This window comes from Equus quagga, chromosome 12 (assembly GCF_021613505.1).
Source record: "Equus quagga isolate Etosha38 chromosome 12, UCLA_HA_Equagga_1.0, whole genome shotgun sequence".
NCBI lineage: Eukaryota > Metazoa > Chordata > Mammalia > Perissodactyla > Equidae > Equus > Equus quagga.
The window spans coordinates 75,739,444-75,757,407 of NC_060278.1; positions in this window are offsets into that span (position 1 = coordinate 75,739,444).

Sequence of the window (17,964 nt, forward strand, 5' to 3'; positions counted from 1 at the left end):
CCAGGCTTTTTCCATCTTCCTCCTCTGCCCTCCTTAAGCTGTTGACTTCACCTCCCGGTTGCAAGTTGGCTGCCACAGATCAGGCATCAAGACTGCCTTCGAGGCAGGAAGAGGGGAGAAGGGCAGTCACAGAAGTTCCTTTTCTTATCAAGACAGCAAAAATTTTCTTAGGAGTCCTTTGCAATACTTACGTATCATTGGCTAGAACTGGATCATGCAGCCACACCTAGCAGTAAAAAATTCTGGGAAGGGGGATATTTCATTTTTTAGATTCTGTAATTATAGAAAACAAGGAAAAAGGGACAGGGAATGGCTGCAATGAAGTTCCTACAAATTCTGCCTTCCCTTACAGGAAACTTCACCTGCTATGGCCGAGAGGCTCAGAGCCCTGCTCTCTCTCAGCTGATAGCTGATGTATTAATCAACTATCACCACAAGCGCACTATATAGCGAACCACTCCAAATCTCAGTGGCAGGTAACAACAAGCATGTGTTATCATGCTCACAGTTTTGCTGATCGGCCAGGGTGGCTCTGTTCCATGTGTCTTTCGTTCTTCTGGAACCAAAGAATGGGATGGCAGAAGCACAAGAGAAGCAGGCAGAAGGACGTGCTGCCTCTGGAGGTGCAGGCTCAGAACTGGCATACCACTGCTTTTGTCCATACGCCACTGGCCAGAGCAAGCCACCTGGGACCAGAGCAAGAGTTCTAGTGGAAGGAACTACGGAGTTACTTGGGCAAGGGTATGGGTCTGGGGAGGGACGAGGAATGGGGAACATTCTCAGACCCCAGCTGCATCATCTAATATGTTCTCCATGTGAAAGAGGTGGTGGGGCTAGGACGTTAACATATGTCCCTGCAGGTGGCAAATGTGCCTGTCATAGGCCAGGGCCTACTTAAGGCAATGCCCAATCAGTGAAGTGACTCTAGGGGGTAATTTTAGACCAGGTGTGAGGGAAGGGAAGGCTACAGCACACTAGTCCTTTAGGGAAGGCAGAGCATGTTGTCCTTGAATCACCTCTCATAGGTGGTTCTTCCCTTTTATTGATTGAATATATCCAACAAAAAAAGATTCTGAGGCTCAGCTTCCCACCGTATATCAATTGGCATTACCAGGAGCAGGCGGTTCCTCAGGGCGTTTTCATACCTCGAGCGGGGATGGAAGCCTGCTTTCCCAGCAGTTGTGCCTGGAGATGTTACCTGCATTTCTCAAGGAGTCTTTTCCCAGCTACACTCCATTTGCGATAATTACTTTAACTAAATTAAACCAAATATTGTGACAATACGAACAGAATAGAGATGGAGACAATTCCTCATAATGGTCATAAGGCCCAGCTTTTTATTAGTGCCGTTCAATTAACCAGAGCGTCCTTCACAGGAGAGCTTTATTGGTTTTAATTTAATTAGATTCTGACGTGTGCTCACAGAGGGAAATTACAATACAGGCCAACCGTAGTTAAGGACATAGGTGTGTCTGTGAAAAAAAGCGTGTATACCCTTTTCTTTGAAAATCAGATCCACTCATTCACTCAGTAAACATTTTCAGTAGGTGCTCCTCTCTCCAGAGGCCGCCTGTCCTACTTTTGGTCCCATTTTACAGATGGAAACTCTGAAGCACAGTGAGTTTAGACAACTTCCTCAAGGTTTAATAGCTTGAAAAAGGCATGGATTCCCACACGACTAACTAATGGAAAAGAAGATGGGGCACTTGGTGGAGGACACAATTTTCCTCATGAAGCCACACAAACTTTGAATAATCATAATCATTTTTGGGGAACCAAGTAGCCTCCTCATTGCCAAGAGTCTTGATTTGACATATGAGGAACTTTTCCTGCTCACCATCCCTTCTCTCTCCTCCTGGCTATAGCAACCTGATTTTCCCTCGGGAGAACCACTTCCCTTTATCTAGTCCATGTGGTTTGAGTGGGGAGACCTGACCCTCCACCTCCAAGGCTGGAAATCAATCAGGCCTGAGGATTAGTTGAGGAATGAGCATGTGACCCAGGCAGAGGCCAATGAGCATCAGCCATAGGACTTCTGCTGGGGCCTTTAGGAAAGCAGCAGGCTCTCTCTGGTAGGGATGTTAAGGAAGGACAAAAGGCTGGGATAGCTGGCGGCCGCTGTTGGAGAAACTCGGACTGAAATTTAAAGCAACACAGGGGGCATTGATGCTGAGAGACTGAGACAAATAAATAATGATATTATCTGAGCCCCTGGATTTAGCCAGGCCTGAGTTTCCCATTACAGAGGCTGCACACTTTTTAGTTGCTTGAGCTGATAGAGAACCTTCATTTGTCAAAGCCAATTTGAATCAAGTTTCTGTCATTGGTAACAGAGCCCTGTCTGAGAGTGCGCCAGATCACTTTCCAGGCCCATTCTGCTGCCCTGGGAGCCTCTGTTCTTTCTGTCCAACAGATCTTGGAGAATTAGGCTGATTTCCTTTCTCTGAAGCTTCCACCAACATCCTCCCATTCTTACATGGAACTTCCCTGCTTCTCGAACCTTCTTTACTTCCTTATTGACACCAATAACAAGAACACAGATGCTTTTCATTTAAAGGCTTCAGGCTAATCATTATGAAGAGAAAACAGGTCACATAAAAATTAGCATGAAAAGGCTGTAAAGGTGGAAAAAATCTCACATGTTCTTGCAGTCATGGTCTCTATCTAGTGTTTCATTGTTCAATGTGGTAGCCATGAGCCACAGATGTGAACTGAGCACAGCAAATGTGGCCAATGTGAGAAACTGAATTTTTAATTCTATTTCATTTTAATTAAAAATTAAGTTTAAAAACTTATCTTCAATTCGGTTGTTGGAAAACTTTTTCATGTATGCTTGGAACAATCTGAGTATGTGAATTTTTCTTACCAATTGTACATTTTATAAAATCTAAGTACAGATCAAGTATTTTTTTTTTTTAAGTATGCTTTTTTTTTTTTTCTGGTGAGGAAGATTGGCCCTGAGCTAACATCTGTTGCCAATCTTCCTCTTTTTTTTCTGCCCAAAGCCCCAGTGCACAGTTGTATATCCTAGTTGTAGGTTATTCTAGTTCTTCTATGTGGGATGCCACCACAGCATGGCTTGATGAGTGGTGCGTAGGTCTGCACCCAGGGTCCCAACTGGCCCACCCCAGGCTACTGTAGAGGACCACGCGAACTCAACAACTCAGCCACAGGGCCGGCCCTAGATCAAGTATTTCTGATAAAAACTTAGTGTCTGAATTGAGACATGATATAAGCATAAAATACACATAAGATTTCAAAGATTAGATTTTAAAAAAGCAAAAATATTTTATTAATTTTTATATTGATCACATATTGAAATGATATTTTTGATATATGAGGTTAAATAAAAAAAATTCTTAAAATTAATCTCACCTGTTTCCTTTTACTGTTTTGAACATGGCTGGCGTTATATTTCTGGTGGACTGTGCTGGTCTGCAGTTTCTGTCTAACCAGTGATTTGAAGGCCGGACTTGTAGTGTATATGCTGCAGGGTGGTGTTCACCAAATTTAAGATTGTGGTATTTTGTTCTGAAAGTGTTTGAGATTTGAGCTTTTACTCTGGAAAAGCATTGAAGAAATGGCTCAGCAACCCCTCTCAGATTAGTCTTCTTATGAAAGTCTGGAACTATCTAATTATGCCGTTTTTAGTATTTTTCATGTCATTTCATCGGTGAACATCCCTTTTGCTTGTTCTCTTGGTCAGTATGACACTCTTCTAGCTGAGGGTATAAAACATGAGTTCCTGAAAAATACAAAATGGAAAAATATTCTATTTAATACAAAATGTTAGATGTTGTTGTAGATTATTTCCAGGAATCTTTTCATATTGCATCAGTTTTGCTGCTGTTTTGTCCATTTTTTCACTCCTACAAGTCTGACACTTTTAGGGAAATAATCTGGCAACCTGGGAAGCTTGTATTTTGTTCCATTTCTCCCACTGTTAGCACCCACAAACCAAGGCTCTTTACCTGCCACACAAGAGGGGCCAAATAAAAACCAGAAGGCCAGGCTTACAGCAAGGAAAGGGTTTTTATTTTGGGTGACATCAGCTGGGAGACGAGAGCGAGCCCTCAAATTCATCTCGTTTCATCTCATCTCCCCGAAAGAGGGGAGCAAGGGGTTTTAAAGGTTTGTGAGGAACGTGGCTGCTTGTAGATGGGGGCTGGGGTTGGGGGAGTCAGTGGCCTGGCTGGTCGGGCTTCCCCACCAGCCTGCGTTAGGCCTTGGGATGCTGCTTGTAGGAAGGAGGAGGAGATGATAAGGAAATTTGCAGGTGGGCAACCTTGGCTGTTTGTTTCCATGGTGGATAGTGGAGCTGGGAAGCCAGGGAGTAAGCAGAGAATGAGGGTTTTGGCTTTAACCCCATATACGCTGGGTTTAATGTGGGAGAACTGACATCAGGGGCGGCATCACCACTTTCCAGACATCGTGATTCTTCCTTCCATTAGACTCCTTCTTCCCATGCAGAAGTCAGAAGATACAGTTACAGCAGAACCATAAGTGAGGGCTTGAATCTCTAGGGACATGCCAACTGGGGGGCTCCTGTCCCATTGGGCCCCCACCCCCACGGTAGAGGCTCCCTGCAGAATATCCTTTTAAGCATTCAAAGTTTCTTTGGCACAAAACAACAAAACTAAACTGAAAAACATGATCTTCATCCTGGAAAGCTGAAAATTGGACGGTTTTTTAAAGAACATCATCTTAAGTCCAGAATGTGCACTGCAAAGCTTGTGCCAGACACTTGTCTGCTTGGGCTCAGATCCATCCTCCACACCTCCCCTGCTCTCCTCTGCATTGCAGGAGGCTCATCCTGCAAGCTCCGTCTCTCAGACTTCCCAGCCAATTGGCTTCTGGCTGGATTCTGTCCATAGGAAGCAGGGGAGGAGACGAAAGATAGAAAAGCAAAGGGAATGTCACCTACTACTTGCCCAGAGCAACTCAAGGGAGGTATCAGAAGCATTTGACTGTTCCTCCAAATTGTTTTTTCTTTCTTGTTGTGTTAAGAGATATAATCACCAACCACCTTGAACCAATCCAAACCCTACTGCAAGAATCACGCCTGCTCAGAGGGGCTGAAAAGTGCCCAAGAGATGACCTTTGCCTCATTTTAATGCTAAGATCTCTGCCCCAGGAGGAGCTTAGGCCTTATTATTATAACAAGCGATGTATATGGAAACATATTTTCCAACTGAGCCTGCCTCTCCCTTTTGAATATTCATTCCTCATCTGAAATAAAAAGCCCCTGCTGTCCAGTGCTCAGAACGCCTTATTTGTATGGGCTCCTTTGTAAAACAATTTGCCGGGGGCCCCTTATTTGTGGCAAATAAACTTTACTTTGTGTGACAACTACTTCTGGTAGAGATTCTGATTTCAACTCACCAAGTAGCAGACTCGCTTGGTTTGGTAACAGGAAGCCAGGGAGATGCCAAGGGGCTTACAGCCCCTCTCTCTTTCTTAAGACGCATCATCTTTGGTAATGGTCTTGCGTCCTGTTTTCCAGCTCTTGTCTAACAACCCTTCATTCTATGACATTATATGTAAAAATTTAGAAAGTGCACACAAAATAATACTATAAATTGATTATGCATTTCTGTATAATATTTTTAATGATTATAAGAGTACATGTTAGAATATGATTATGGTTGATGGAGTGGGTCAGGGAATGCAGTAGGGGTTATGGCCCGAGGGGACCTGATAGTCAACTGTAATGAATATTTTGCTTTTTTACAAAATAGAGTGAAAGGCCATAATGCAAAGTGTTAATAGCTGTTAATTCTGGATAGTGGAAAAGGAAAGAAAAGAAGAGGAAAGAAAAAAGAAAGGCCACACTTCTACACATCTTTTGGGGGAAGAACTAAACTTTACCATAATACATTTTCTCTTTTCTTACATAAGTTTTTCCAGGAATTATTTGAATATCATAACTGTATTTTTTTTAAGATTGCCACCTGAGCTAACATCTGTTGCCAATCTTCTTTTTTTTCTTTTTCTTCTTCTCCCCAAAGCCCCCCAGCACATAGTTGTATATTTTAGTTGTAGGTTCTTCTGGTTGTGCTGTGTGGGATGTCACATCAGCATGGCCTAGTGAGTGGTGCCATGTCTGTGCCCAGGTTCCAAACCGGCAAAACCCTGGGCCGCTGAAGTGGAGCACATGAACTTAGCCACGGGGCTGGCCCCTGTGTTGTTTTTTTATTGCTGCTGCAACAAGTTACCACAAACTTAGTGGCTTAAAACAACATAAATGCATTATCTTGCAGTTCTGGAGGTCAGAAGTCTGACATGGATCTCACTGGGCTAAAATCAAGGTGTCATCAAGGCAGCAGTCCTTTCTGGAGCTCTAGGAGAGGACCTGTTTCTTTGTCTTTTCCAGCTTCTAGAAGCCAGCCACATTCCTTGGCTTGTGGCCCCTTCCTCCATTTTCAAAGCCAATGGGATTACATGTCTTTGACCATTCTTCCATAGTCACATTTCCCACAGATTGCAGCTGGGAAAGGTTCTATGATTTGAAGGACCCTTGTGATTAGGTTGAGCCCATCCAGAAGATCCAGCAAAGCTCCACATCTCAAGATCCTTAAGTTAATCACGTCTGCAAAGCCCCTTTTGCCATGTAGGGTGATATATTCACAGGTTCCAGGCATTAGGATATGAACATTTTGGAGGAAGGGCCCATTATTCTGGCTACCATGGTCATATAAAATAGGAAGACACCCTTCATCTCCAAACTAAGGGCTCTTGCAAGCCCTTCTTCCACATAGCACGCAATCTTTCTGAAAAGACAAAGCTTGTATTCAAGTTCAAGTCCACAGCAGTGAGGTTGTTCATCTTCTCATTATGCATAGCTGAGCAGGAAACTTGCTGTACATTTTTATAATAGAAAACAATGAGAAATTTACAAGCTCATTAAGATGGTTTTCATCAGGATAGCCAGGCAGATCTCAAATTAAAATCTTATAGATTTCCCCCACTGAAGAGACAAGCATCATTTGCTCGAATTGTTGCTGCGCTATAGCAACTCATTTTGGCTGAATGACAAATTAACACAGTTCTATGAGATACTACATTTTGCACTGGTTGCCGTGGTTTTGCTGAAAAACAGGTCAATTTCTTGTGAACCAGGATTTTGCTGAACTGGTTAGTTGTCTAGAAACTGGGGCTTGGAACTAATTATTAGAAAGTGCTAATGTTCACTGACCTACGATGAATAACCCTTCCTTCCTGAATAGGTTAACTTCTCTTTAAGGAAAGAGCTAACGAAATTCCGAACCTCCCAAAGAGATCACAAGGAGACATTTGATTAAGCAAACAAGGTAAAGCAAGAACTTGGTAGATAATCATGAAAACAGTCCTTGTAAAGTCTTTTCACTTTTCATTGAGCAATTGCATTCCTCCAGCAAACAAAGGAATAATGCAATAATGTTCAAGAACTTGAATTATGCAATCAACCAACCAGCAGAAATACTCAAGCTGCCCTTCCAGTTGATCAGAGGAGAACTGCTTTTTCCTATTATCTCCAAGCATTTGTAGGGCTTTTGTCTGCTTCGTTTCTAAAAAACTATTTTAGCAGGTAGAAATTGTTCCAAAATTTAAGACAAAAGAAGGGGGAAATCTCACTGATTTCATAGCTCAAGTCAAAGGTTGCTTGTGAAGGTTAGCAGAAAGTCTGACGGTATTATTTTTTCCTGGCTTCTTCCTCTTTTTTGGACTGGTGGCAACCAGGACAAATGGGACTACGGTTTTCAGGCTGCCAAGACATATATTATCATCCCAAATTGGGCCAGTAACTTGTGGGCAACTGTTTATCAGCACCTGCCTTCTCTAGGCCTAGCTGGGTGCCGTGAACTTCACAACTATCCCTGAGGATACAGTGCTCCGTGTTTTAAATTGATTCCTATGCAGCCTCCCCCTTATGGGTGCTTCCACTTTTGAGATACAGCATGGGAGCTGAGCCTTCTACCCTTCCAGTCTTGAGAAATCCAACCCTGTCCGTGGCCTGGCTTCCCCCCTATGAGACAGAAGGTGAAAACCACCTTTTCATTCATTCCATAAGTATTTGTTGAATGTTGTCTTAGTTCAGGTTCCCTCAAAAGCCTGAGACCCTGAGACAAGAATTCATGTGTAAGCCTGAGACCCTGAGACAAGAATTCATGTATAAGCAATTCATTTGGGAGATGATACTAGGAAACATAAATAGGGAAGTATGGAAGTGAAACAAGGAGAGGAGGCAGCCAGAAGGAGGTACCCTATAGAATAAGCTACCACCATGGGCAACTGGAGCTCAAGCCCACTGGGGCACTCTGGGAGCCAGTGTAGAGGACTCAGAGTTGACTTACAAAGGGTGAAGGGGCTGGGTTATATATCCACCAGCCCCTAAGGATCAGTGTCTGAGGACAGCCAGTGGGTAACTTCCCAGATTGTCCAGTCTACTGCATGGAGGCCAGGGTGGCTTTGTGGTGTTTGAAAGAAGGCCCTCTGGGAAAGAGGTGCACATACTGGCAGTTGGAAGTAGAACAAGCTCACAGTGCAGTGGTAAGGCGTGAGGGGCAGTAACACAAACGGCTTCTTGTTCCAGCCTATGAGCAAGGCCTTGAAATAAGTGCTGTAGGAAAGCTTAATCAATCCAAACAGTACATTAACCAGAAGCAGCTGTGTTTTGCTGACTGTGTAGGTAGAATGATGCCAAGTGCTGTAGGGGAAGCAGCAGAGAAGGAGGCATGGTCTCTCCCTGATTTTGAGGAGCTTACTGAGTTGGGAAGACAACCCCAACTTTACCGGCAAATGAACGGAATACAATGTTACTCTAAGCATGAGGGGGGATTGAATTCTTGAGAAAAGCCTCATGGAGAAGGCAGGAAATAAAGGAAGGAAAGTATTTGCAGAAACAGAACAAAAGCCTATAGAGTTGGAGGAATAGTGAGAGAGAGCATGGAGACAAATTTCGCCTTGCACTTGTTGGTAGACCACGAACAAGCCCATGAGATTGAAGTTGATGGAAGAGTTGTAGGGGAGGAAGACATTTCCTCTACCCACTCTGGGTCCTTCTGGCCAGAAAACGAATTAAATTCACATGAGACAGAATAACAGGAGAAAATCAAACAAAGCTTTATAACATGTATACATGGGAGAAGCTCAAGCAAACTGAGCAACTCACCAAAATGGCTGAAGCCACCACCTTAAATATCATCTTCAACTGAAGACAAAGGAGGATGTTGGGGGTGGGGGGAGTTTGTTAAGGGAGATTACCAGAAAAGCACAGTAAACAAGGGTAAGTTATTATGCAGATTTAAGTCCTTGCCTTCCAGATTGATAAAAGTTTCTAGAGATAAGCTCATCCCTCCTTCCTGGTACAGAGGGGAGACACCTTTACAGATGGAGATTTCCCTTAGAAATGTAAATGTTTCTTAAGAAAGAGCAAGTAAATTCTACTTTTCAGAGTTTCTTTCCTGTCTGCAGTTTTTAAAAGTAGCCAGCCCAAAATAATCCTCATGCCAAAGAGACATATCTTGGGGTGGCCAATTCCAGTCCCCCACAATGCTTAAGAGATGCAAGGATCTTCAAGCTTGACTGGGTAGGGCAGGGCACACAGTGAGAGGTTTGAAGGCAAAACAAAAAAGTCTTGGTTTGTTGTTATCTTAGAGATATAAGTCATTGCCTTGAACCTATGATCCCTTTTAAAAAGGCCCACCCATGCCCACAGCACTGTTGAAGAAGTGGCCAAGTCGTGGCAGACGACCCTGCTTCTGAAGCCACATCTGACTGAGATGAGCAGACACCTGACCCTAGATGGACTAATCAGGTTCTGGTGCTTTGGGGTTTTTTCCCCTGGCATTTGGGCCTAGGGCACTAAGAGACTGACTAAATCGGTTCTCTGTAGAGCCAGGGCAAGAGTTCCGTTCCCTTAGTAAGCCACAGCCATGTGCAAACAATTACCTTACAGTGAAGCATCACAGGGGATATTGAACTGCAGCAAAATCGGCAAGTACAAGTGCTGAAAGAATCAGAGAAGAGAGACCATGCGGCCCAACAAGTTAAAGGTGACTTTCTAATTCCCCCAAGGCCATAGTGTACCTCGGGCCATTTACAGTCTTCTGTAAACTTTTCATTCAACCTCATTGGAATGCATTTCTCTCCTCATTGGAAATCAAGGGCCCTCAACTAAGACAAAATGGTAGCCATTAATTTGCATATTGCCAGCTCTCGGATTGATTTTTAGTCTCTTGGGTTGATGTCTTAGCTGATGATCCTCAGAAGAAAACCTTGAGATGAGAATCACGTGTAAATTGTTTAGTAAGGAAGGTCTCCAGGGAGACAGTAAAGGAATGGGGGAAGCAGGACAGGGAAGGGAAGGAAGCCAAGCAGGTGGTGAATTCAGACTAAGTGGGTGGAGCCTGCAGGGGGCGCTGCAGTGGAAGTCGGGCCTCAGGTTTGCTTTCTTCCTTAACCCCAGGCAAGGGAACTGAGCTTTCCCTCTTGGCTTACTGACCTGCACTGTCCTGGAAAAGGGAAAGTAAGTTAGACAAGATGCTTGCCCTCAGAAGAGTGAATGATTTAACATGGATGCGCCGTGCCCCCGCACCCCCTACCGCCCCCCACCCCAAGACAGTAGAATCTCTCAACAATGTACACGTGGCTGATTTCCTCACAGGGACAATTTTCTGAAATCTCCTCCAGAAAACAACTTCCCGAAAAATGACTGTTGAAAGAATGTAGCAAGAACCTGGCAGAAGCCCAGTTTGTGATCAGCAGGCTTGACCCAAGAAAGAGAAGAGTAAATATCAAACAAGCATCGATAAGACTGTTGTGTGTTTTTCTTTTTCTTCTTCCCCCTCAAGGCATGTTTGCTCTTTCAAGGACTGGGAACTTACTGTTTAAAGTATTTTTGGTCCGAGGCTCAGGCTGTCAAGAAAGGAGTGGGCATCTGCTTGCACTAGTGAGGTTTTTACCCTGTGTGACCTCTGTCTCAAGCAGGAATTGTGAAAGTGTGGGCCAGCATTGGGGAGGCTTAAGGGTCCAGACTGCTAAAACACGGAGAGCTTTTTCTTTTTTATGAGCAAATGATATGCCATATGATATCATTTTATTTTTTATATATAAACCAGTGCTACATACTAGTCAGTTACTCTATGCAGAATTCATTATTACTAAAATTTGGTATTTGTCCATTTTAAATAGCACAATATTGGAGTTTATTAAGAACAGTAATTCAGGACTCCAATGAAAGTCGGCTTCCACTAAATATTTCACAGCCCTATAAAATGTGTAACGCTGCTGCACACAGGCGGATAGTAGGAATCCCCACAGGCTTGGGGAAAACACTGATCCGTGCATTTGGTGGTGTTATCTATAGTTTTTAATTGCTGCTATTCTTGCTTCTTGATCATCAGACATCGTCAGTTCAAATTCATCTTAATCTGCTTTCTTTTATATTTGGTTCATTTTCTTATGTGGAAAAATACTGTTTTAGTTTGGGTGAACCCGGAAGGAGACTGAAATAAGGATGTGAGTGCAAGTAGTTTACATGGGGGTTTTCCCAGGAACCACTATAAGGCAAGTGGGGAAGTGAGACAAGGAAGGGAGGAAAATCTATCAATGGGTATACACAAATGAGCAGAATTACTGCTGTGGACAGCTGGAGCTAGGCCTCTGGGGACTCTTGAGAGACTTTGCATAACATGTTCAGTGTTGTCCCACCCAAAAGGAAAGGATTGGGGTATTTATCCAACATTGGACGGTTGTTGAGGGCTGCTTCTGGAGGCAGCAATGCACAGATACCTCCAGCCTGCCTTGCACTCTGGATCATGCTCCTGCAGCCAGAGAAAGCCCACAGAGAGGATGCAGGTGCATTAGAAGAGGCTGTCAGTGAAGAGAAGAATCAGAAGGAAGGTCAACAGGGATTGGGCAGGGCGCAGGTGTAATGGCACAGGGCACATCTAGTATGGATGCACATTTCCATGAACAATATTTCGGGCCCACGGTTTTCTAATCACTCAACTTTGAAACAAACATGGTACATTGCAATCAACCATATAAGCCCATATTGCTAAATTCAGGGAGAACCTTATGTAAGGACGTAATTCTAAAGTCGAAACCTGGAGGATGGGAAGATGCCAGCCATATGAAGAGGGGAGAGTCATCCCAAAATCTTCTACATCAGTCTGCCCATTTAAATTCTGAGTCTGGAACAAGAAAATTTAAATCCTGGATTACTTGAAGAGTGGTTCTTAGCAATCACATTCTCATTCAGAATAAAATTGTGTCTCCCACAGGATAAATTTTCAAATTTTCCATTTGATATCATTTTAACATCATGCTTCTTACCTTTAGTCAATTTCTCTATGCCCACCCATTTGTCAAATTTCCCAATCCCATTGTCACAGATCGCTACTCTGACTGTTCCCATCTTCCATCCTAGGTTTCTCTAATATAGTTCCTTAGAAAATAGAACATCTCATTGGAGACACAGAAGACCTTAATGCCCTCTAAAGATGGTGAGGATGAAAATCAGATACCCGGGACTGGACTTGCTCAAATTTTTCTGGTTACAAAATTTCCCACTTCGTCTTGTCTCTCCGCCAAGGGGTAATTCCGTATCTCTCAGACACTAGTCCTGAAGTTTGTCTTAGGACCTTAATGTTCTGTGGGTAACTGTGTGGCCTTGAAAAGGACTTAAATCAATTTGTGAAGGGATGTCTTCCCCAAAGGCCCCGAGTCACAGATCTTTTTCTTGCTCTGGAGTCACCGTCAAAATTGCCTGAGTCACGCATTTCTTCTTTCTAGTGTAACACACTCCCAAGGGCCATGTGGCTTCATCCTGAGCAAATTCAGTAAGTAGTACGAGAGAGAAAACTAAATACTTTAAAGGATTATGAAGCCAGCTCAGACCTCAGTTCTTAGAAGATTTCCTGAAATCTTTCAGATGGAGACAGCATCACTTCTCATCAACAATGGCAGTGTCCCATTCCATCACATTTTCCCCTGGATGGCATCTCCCTCCCTTGGAGTTTCTCTGATATTTCCGACTTTCGGCAGAATCATTTTCTTTTACATGCATTCGGAGTTGTCATCTTCTCTGCATGTGATTGTTTCCTGTCTCCCAGAGAGTCTTCACAATTTTTATTCTTCTGATGGAAATCTCTATGTTTTTATGTACTATTATGGATTACTTTCATCAACTTTTCTTTCACCGAAAAATCTTGCTAATGCAAGTAGACACCTGTACTCAGTTTTTAATTTGATACAATTTTCAACAGCTGTTTATATATGACCTATTTTTTCCATATCTAGCAACACAAAGTTAGCTCTCAATTAAGGCTGAAGCAAATATCATTGTTTTATAAGAAGATCGAACCTAGTCAAGCCATACGCAAACTTAAAATATGGGTGTTAAAGGAATTCTAGGTATTTGGTTTTTTGCCCTTGTGTCTGAAATTTTATATCAACTTAGTTGAATTTGTTTATGTGGTGCTGGGGACCAGGAAAGAAGAATGTAATACATAAACACAGCTTCACATAACTACAACAGAAAAAAAACCCTCAACACTGCAAACCAGTATTTTAATCTGTGTATGAATCCTGTCTAAAACTTCTCCAGTGGTTTTCCAGCCTTTTTTTGAATACTTCCAGTGACAGCAAACTCATTATCCCCTCATGAAGCAATTTAAGCCACTTTCAGGAAGTTCTAATTGTTGAAGAAAACAAAAGCATCCAAGAGCTAATTCTGGACAGTTGTAAGTACTGTGCTAAAGAATTTGGACTGTTTCTGTGTCAGTCATCTTGATTAAGAGAACTCTGCAAATAAACTATGTTAGCAACCCAAGTGGAAAAAGAAAACAATTAATATTGAATCTCAACGTCCCCTGGCATCTGTAAAGTTCTCAACCTCTACCCAACATGTTTGTTTATTCGGCAAATGTGTACCCATTTGAGTAAGTGTCTCACTGAAGCGCCATGAATGACTGTGATTTACTCACTGTGTTGTTCAGAATAGATTCACTCTCCTTTCACCTTGTAGCTCAGATAAATCACCACAGCCCAAAGGAGTATTTTTCTTGTTCTTCTGCAGTGGGCACGTTGCCCTAGAAGGGTCTTTGAGGTCATCCACCTGAGCCATTTGCTCTCCATCTATGACATAGCATAGGTCCCTAGCTCCTGACTTTAGTTATTGTGTCAGAATCTTACCCAGGTCTTATGCAATGATCCCTTTGGAGTAAGATCCAAAATATGTTCTTATTTGTCATGTTTAACCTCATATCATAAAAACTGAAAGGAGATTATCAAGGCAAGTCTTGAGATAGTGTCTTATTGATAATTTGGCAGGCATGATCAACATCTCAGGTTAATCCCCAAGTGGCATGTGGAGGGGTAAGGAATATTCTAAGCCTCCTCGACATCCCTAACATCCATTGTTACCGCTGCCTCCGCTCAGACCCTCTCCATTTCTCCTCTGAATGACTGCTGTCGTTTATTGTCCCCTGCAGCCTCAGCCTTGCCAGGTCTCTCATCCCTTCCCTCCTACAGCCAGAAGGCTCTTTCTCAAATGCACACCTGATTACGGGACACGGTTGCTTAATTGCCTCACTGCCTTCTGCATCAAACTCAGACTCCTTATCATGGAATACAAAGCCTGTGCCAACTTCTCCCACCTCATCACTTGTCTCGATCTTTCTATCTTCCAGCCATGTGGGATTACCTTTGATCCTGGACAGTATATGCTCCCTGCTGATTCTCCTCTTCCCTGCCTTTGGCTGCATCCATCCCTCAGAGTGAAGCCCTACTGCCGAGCCTCCAGGAAGCTCGTTTCCCTCACACTTTCTTCCCCAGCAGGACAGGTTTGTGCTCCATCCACCCAGTTCCACTGCATCCTGAGCTTATCTCAAATGCTATCACTAATTGCTCTGTGTCATGATTGTTTTCTAGTCTACATCCTTCCCAAACCTGGAGCTCTTGGCAAGAACAGGCTGGGTCTTTGATATCTATAACATCAGGATGAAACCTTTGCAGTTGCCCCATGTTGCAAATGCATGCTGACTGCAGGTGTTCTAACTCAGAGATGAATAAATATTCGGCATTGGAAAATGTAATTGTGCTGCTGAGGACCATTCTACAGACAACACCCTTTGAGTGAACTCTGGAGTAACTAATGGTTGCCTTTAGTGGAAGCACTAAAACACGAATAACAGTGATCTCTGGTGGTTTGCCCTCGATTATGTTTTTCTCTTAATAATTTTTCTGTTTTTAAAATTCTCTGTAAGGAACCATATAGGTTACATTTATAATCAGGAATGAAGGTTAAAAAACAGTATATATTATTTTGTATTTGCATTTATCTTTATGGCAAATGTGTACAAAAAGACTGAGACAAAGTCCTCAGAGGATTAACAGTGGGTTTTTCTAGGGTTGGAATAAAGGGTGATTTTTTTCTTCCTTCTAATTTGCATATTTTGTATGATTATGTATTCCTATTTAAGAAAATATTTACTTATGGGCCAGCCCCATGGCGCAGCGGTTAAGTTTGCACGTTCTGCTTCGGCAGCCAGGGATTTGCCTGTTCGGATCCCAGGTATGGACCTACACACCTCTTGTCAAGCCATGCTGTGACAGGCATCTCACATATAAAAAAGTAGAGGAAGATGGGCATGGATTTAGTTCAGGACCAGTCGTCCTCAGCAAAAAGAGGAGGATTGACAGCAGATGTTAGCTCAGGGCTAATCTTCCTCAAAAAAGAAAAAAAAAAAGAAAACTTTTTTTAAGTATTTAAAAATTAAATAAAAACGTGATTAATAATTTGAATAGTCAAATAATAAAGCCATCTCCTGTCAAGAGACTACTGAATTTAATCAAATCATACTTATTGTCAAGCCATTTACCTATTGTTTTCAGAATCCATGGAAAACAATATAAATATTGGAATCTATCTCTTAAAATAGAGAAAAATATGACTCTGGAAGTTATAAAACTGGAAAATTTGTTTTAGACCTTTTGGAAGTTAAGTGTATCACTGTGCTGGGAGAGAATTTAAGTCCAGTTATGAATTATAAAGTTGGTTTTTAATGGAATTATAAAGTTGGCTTTTCATGGAATGTAACTCTCTATTTCTGTTGCCAAATCTATTTTCCCTTAGTATATAACACACCGGAGATTATGATCCCGTATATTCAGCAAAAGATTTACTGTGAAGCAGTAAAAATAGGTTTAGTCATAATATATACAGGTGCATATTTATAAGTAGAGCATAAATGTTTGAAAAAAATGGCAGTGAGAGAAAGTAAGGAATCAACATTATTTTAGAATATTATTTCTTTTGATTGTCTTCTCTAAGCACATATGATTTGCATTTATTGCAAGTTAAAACTAAACACTCTTTCAATATTTATCAAACAGTGAAGATTTCCCTCGGTTGTATTTGGCAAGAGCTGAATAAATCAGTTGCTTATGGTTATTTATTGAAAAGGAGATTAGTTATTAGTCTTTAGCCATTATGAGTTTACTTTTGTGAGCCAAGTAATGTTAAGTTCTTACAGGTTCTTGCATATCATCAATTTTCATGAGCTGAAAATGTGATTTACAAACTTGATGATCAATAATTTTCATATAAAATTAAATGTCAGAGTAGATACTTCTAAAGGTAACTTGGATCAGTCAATATTGGGGCTGAAAATTAAATCCTGGAAATTACACAAATGCTAGTACTTGGACATAGAAGTCCAATAATGCTTACCTGAAAGATGGAAACGCATGTGTATTTAGCACTTTATAGTGTGACAGATAATAAACAGAACAATTGCCAGTATATATTATCCGATTGAGCACTCACCACAAACCTATGAAGCAAGTCTATTAGTCAGGGTAGTCAACAACCTGTAATCTCAGTTGCTTATTGTCCACCATCTCCATGGACAGGCAGCTCTGGATCCTGCTCCATATCTCCTAGGCTGATAGAGAAGCCCGGAGCAGAGGGAAGCAGAGCTCAGAGAGTCTCACAGCTGCAATTTGAACAAAGCTCCAGCCGGAAATAGCAAACATCACTTCTGCTCACCACTCATTGCTCAGAATAGTCACCTGGCACCTCCCTGCCACAAGGGGGCAGAGCAGGGAGTGAGGGGAACAGAAAGTATTTGGTGAATAGTACGAATCACTACTAATCCTCCTCTTTTCTTTGTTTGAGGAAGATTAGCCCTGAGCTAAGATCTGTGCCAATCTTCCTCCACTTGATACATAGGTTACCTCCACAGCATGGCTGACAAGTGGTGTAGGTCCACACCCAGGATCTGAACCTGCAAACTCAGGCCACCGAAGCAGAGCACGCCAAACTTAACCACTATGCCACAGGGTTGGCCCCTAAACAATGATTTTACAGCAAATTCTGAGCCTACCAATTCTATGTCACCTAGAAAAATACAGGAATTTTAGAAGTAGAACAGAGATTTGCAAGTATCCCTCGGTCTCACTTTTGTGAACACTGAAATCCTTTGGCTATACTTCCAGCTGCCTACCTCAAAAGCTAGAGACTAAAAATACTGACTTTTGTTACTAGAGCCAAGTTCCTCGTGAAATTGTTATGACCCTTGGAGTTCTTGGGTAACTTATTGAAGATAAAGAGCAATGTGATTTGCTATCACTTGGAAGAGGTTGTTAGCAATGTGAAGCCGAATAACCCTCAGGAAGAGGCCATACTATGGATCCAATCTGCCTCAGTGGTGTGTATTTTTCATTAAGGTAAATTATAGACAAGGCTATTGCATCACATAACTCCAGGGGGCACTGTTCACATAGTATTCTGTGGTAATGGTACCTCCTAGAGTTGTGCAATGCATTAGTTTAAAAAAGTCTTGGGGCTGGCCCCGTGGCTGAGTGGTTAAGTTTGCGCGCTCCGCGCTGCAGGCGGCCCAGTGTTTCGTTGGTTTGAATCCTGGCCGCGGACATGGCACTCATCAAACCACGCTGAGGCAGCGTCCCCCATGCCAC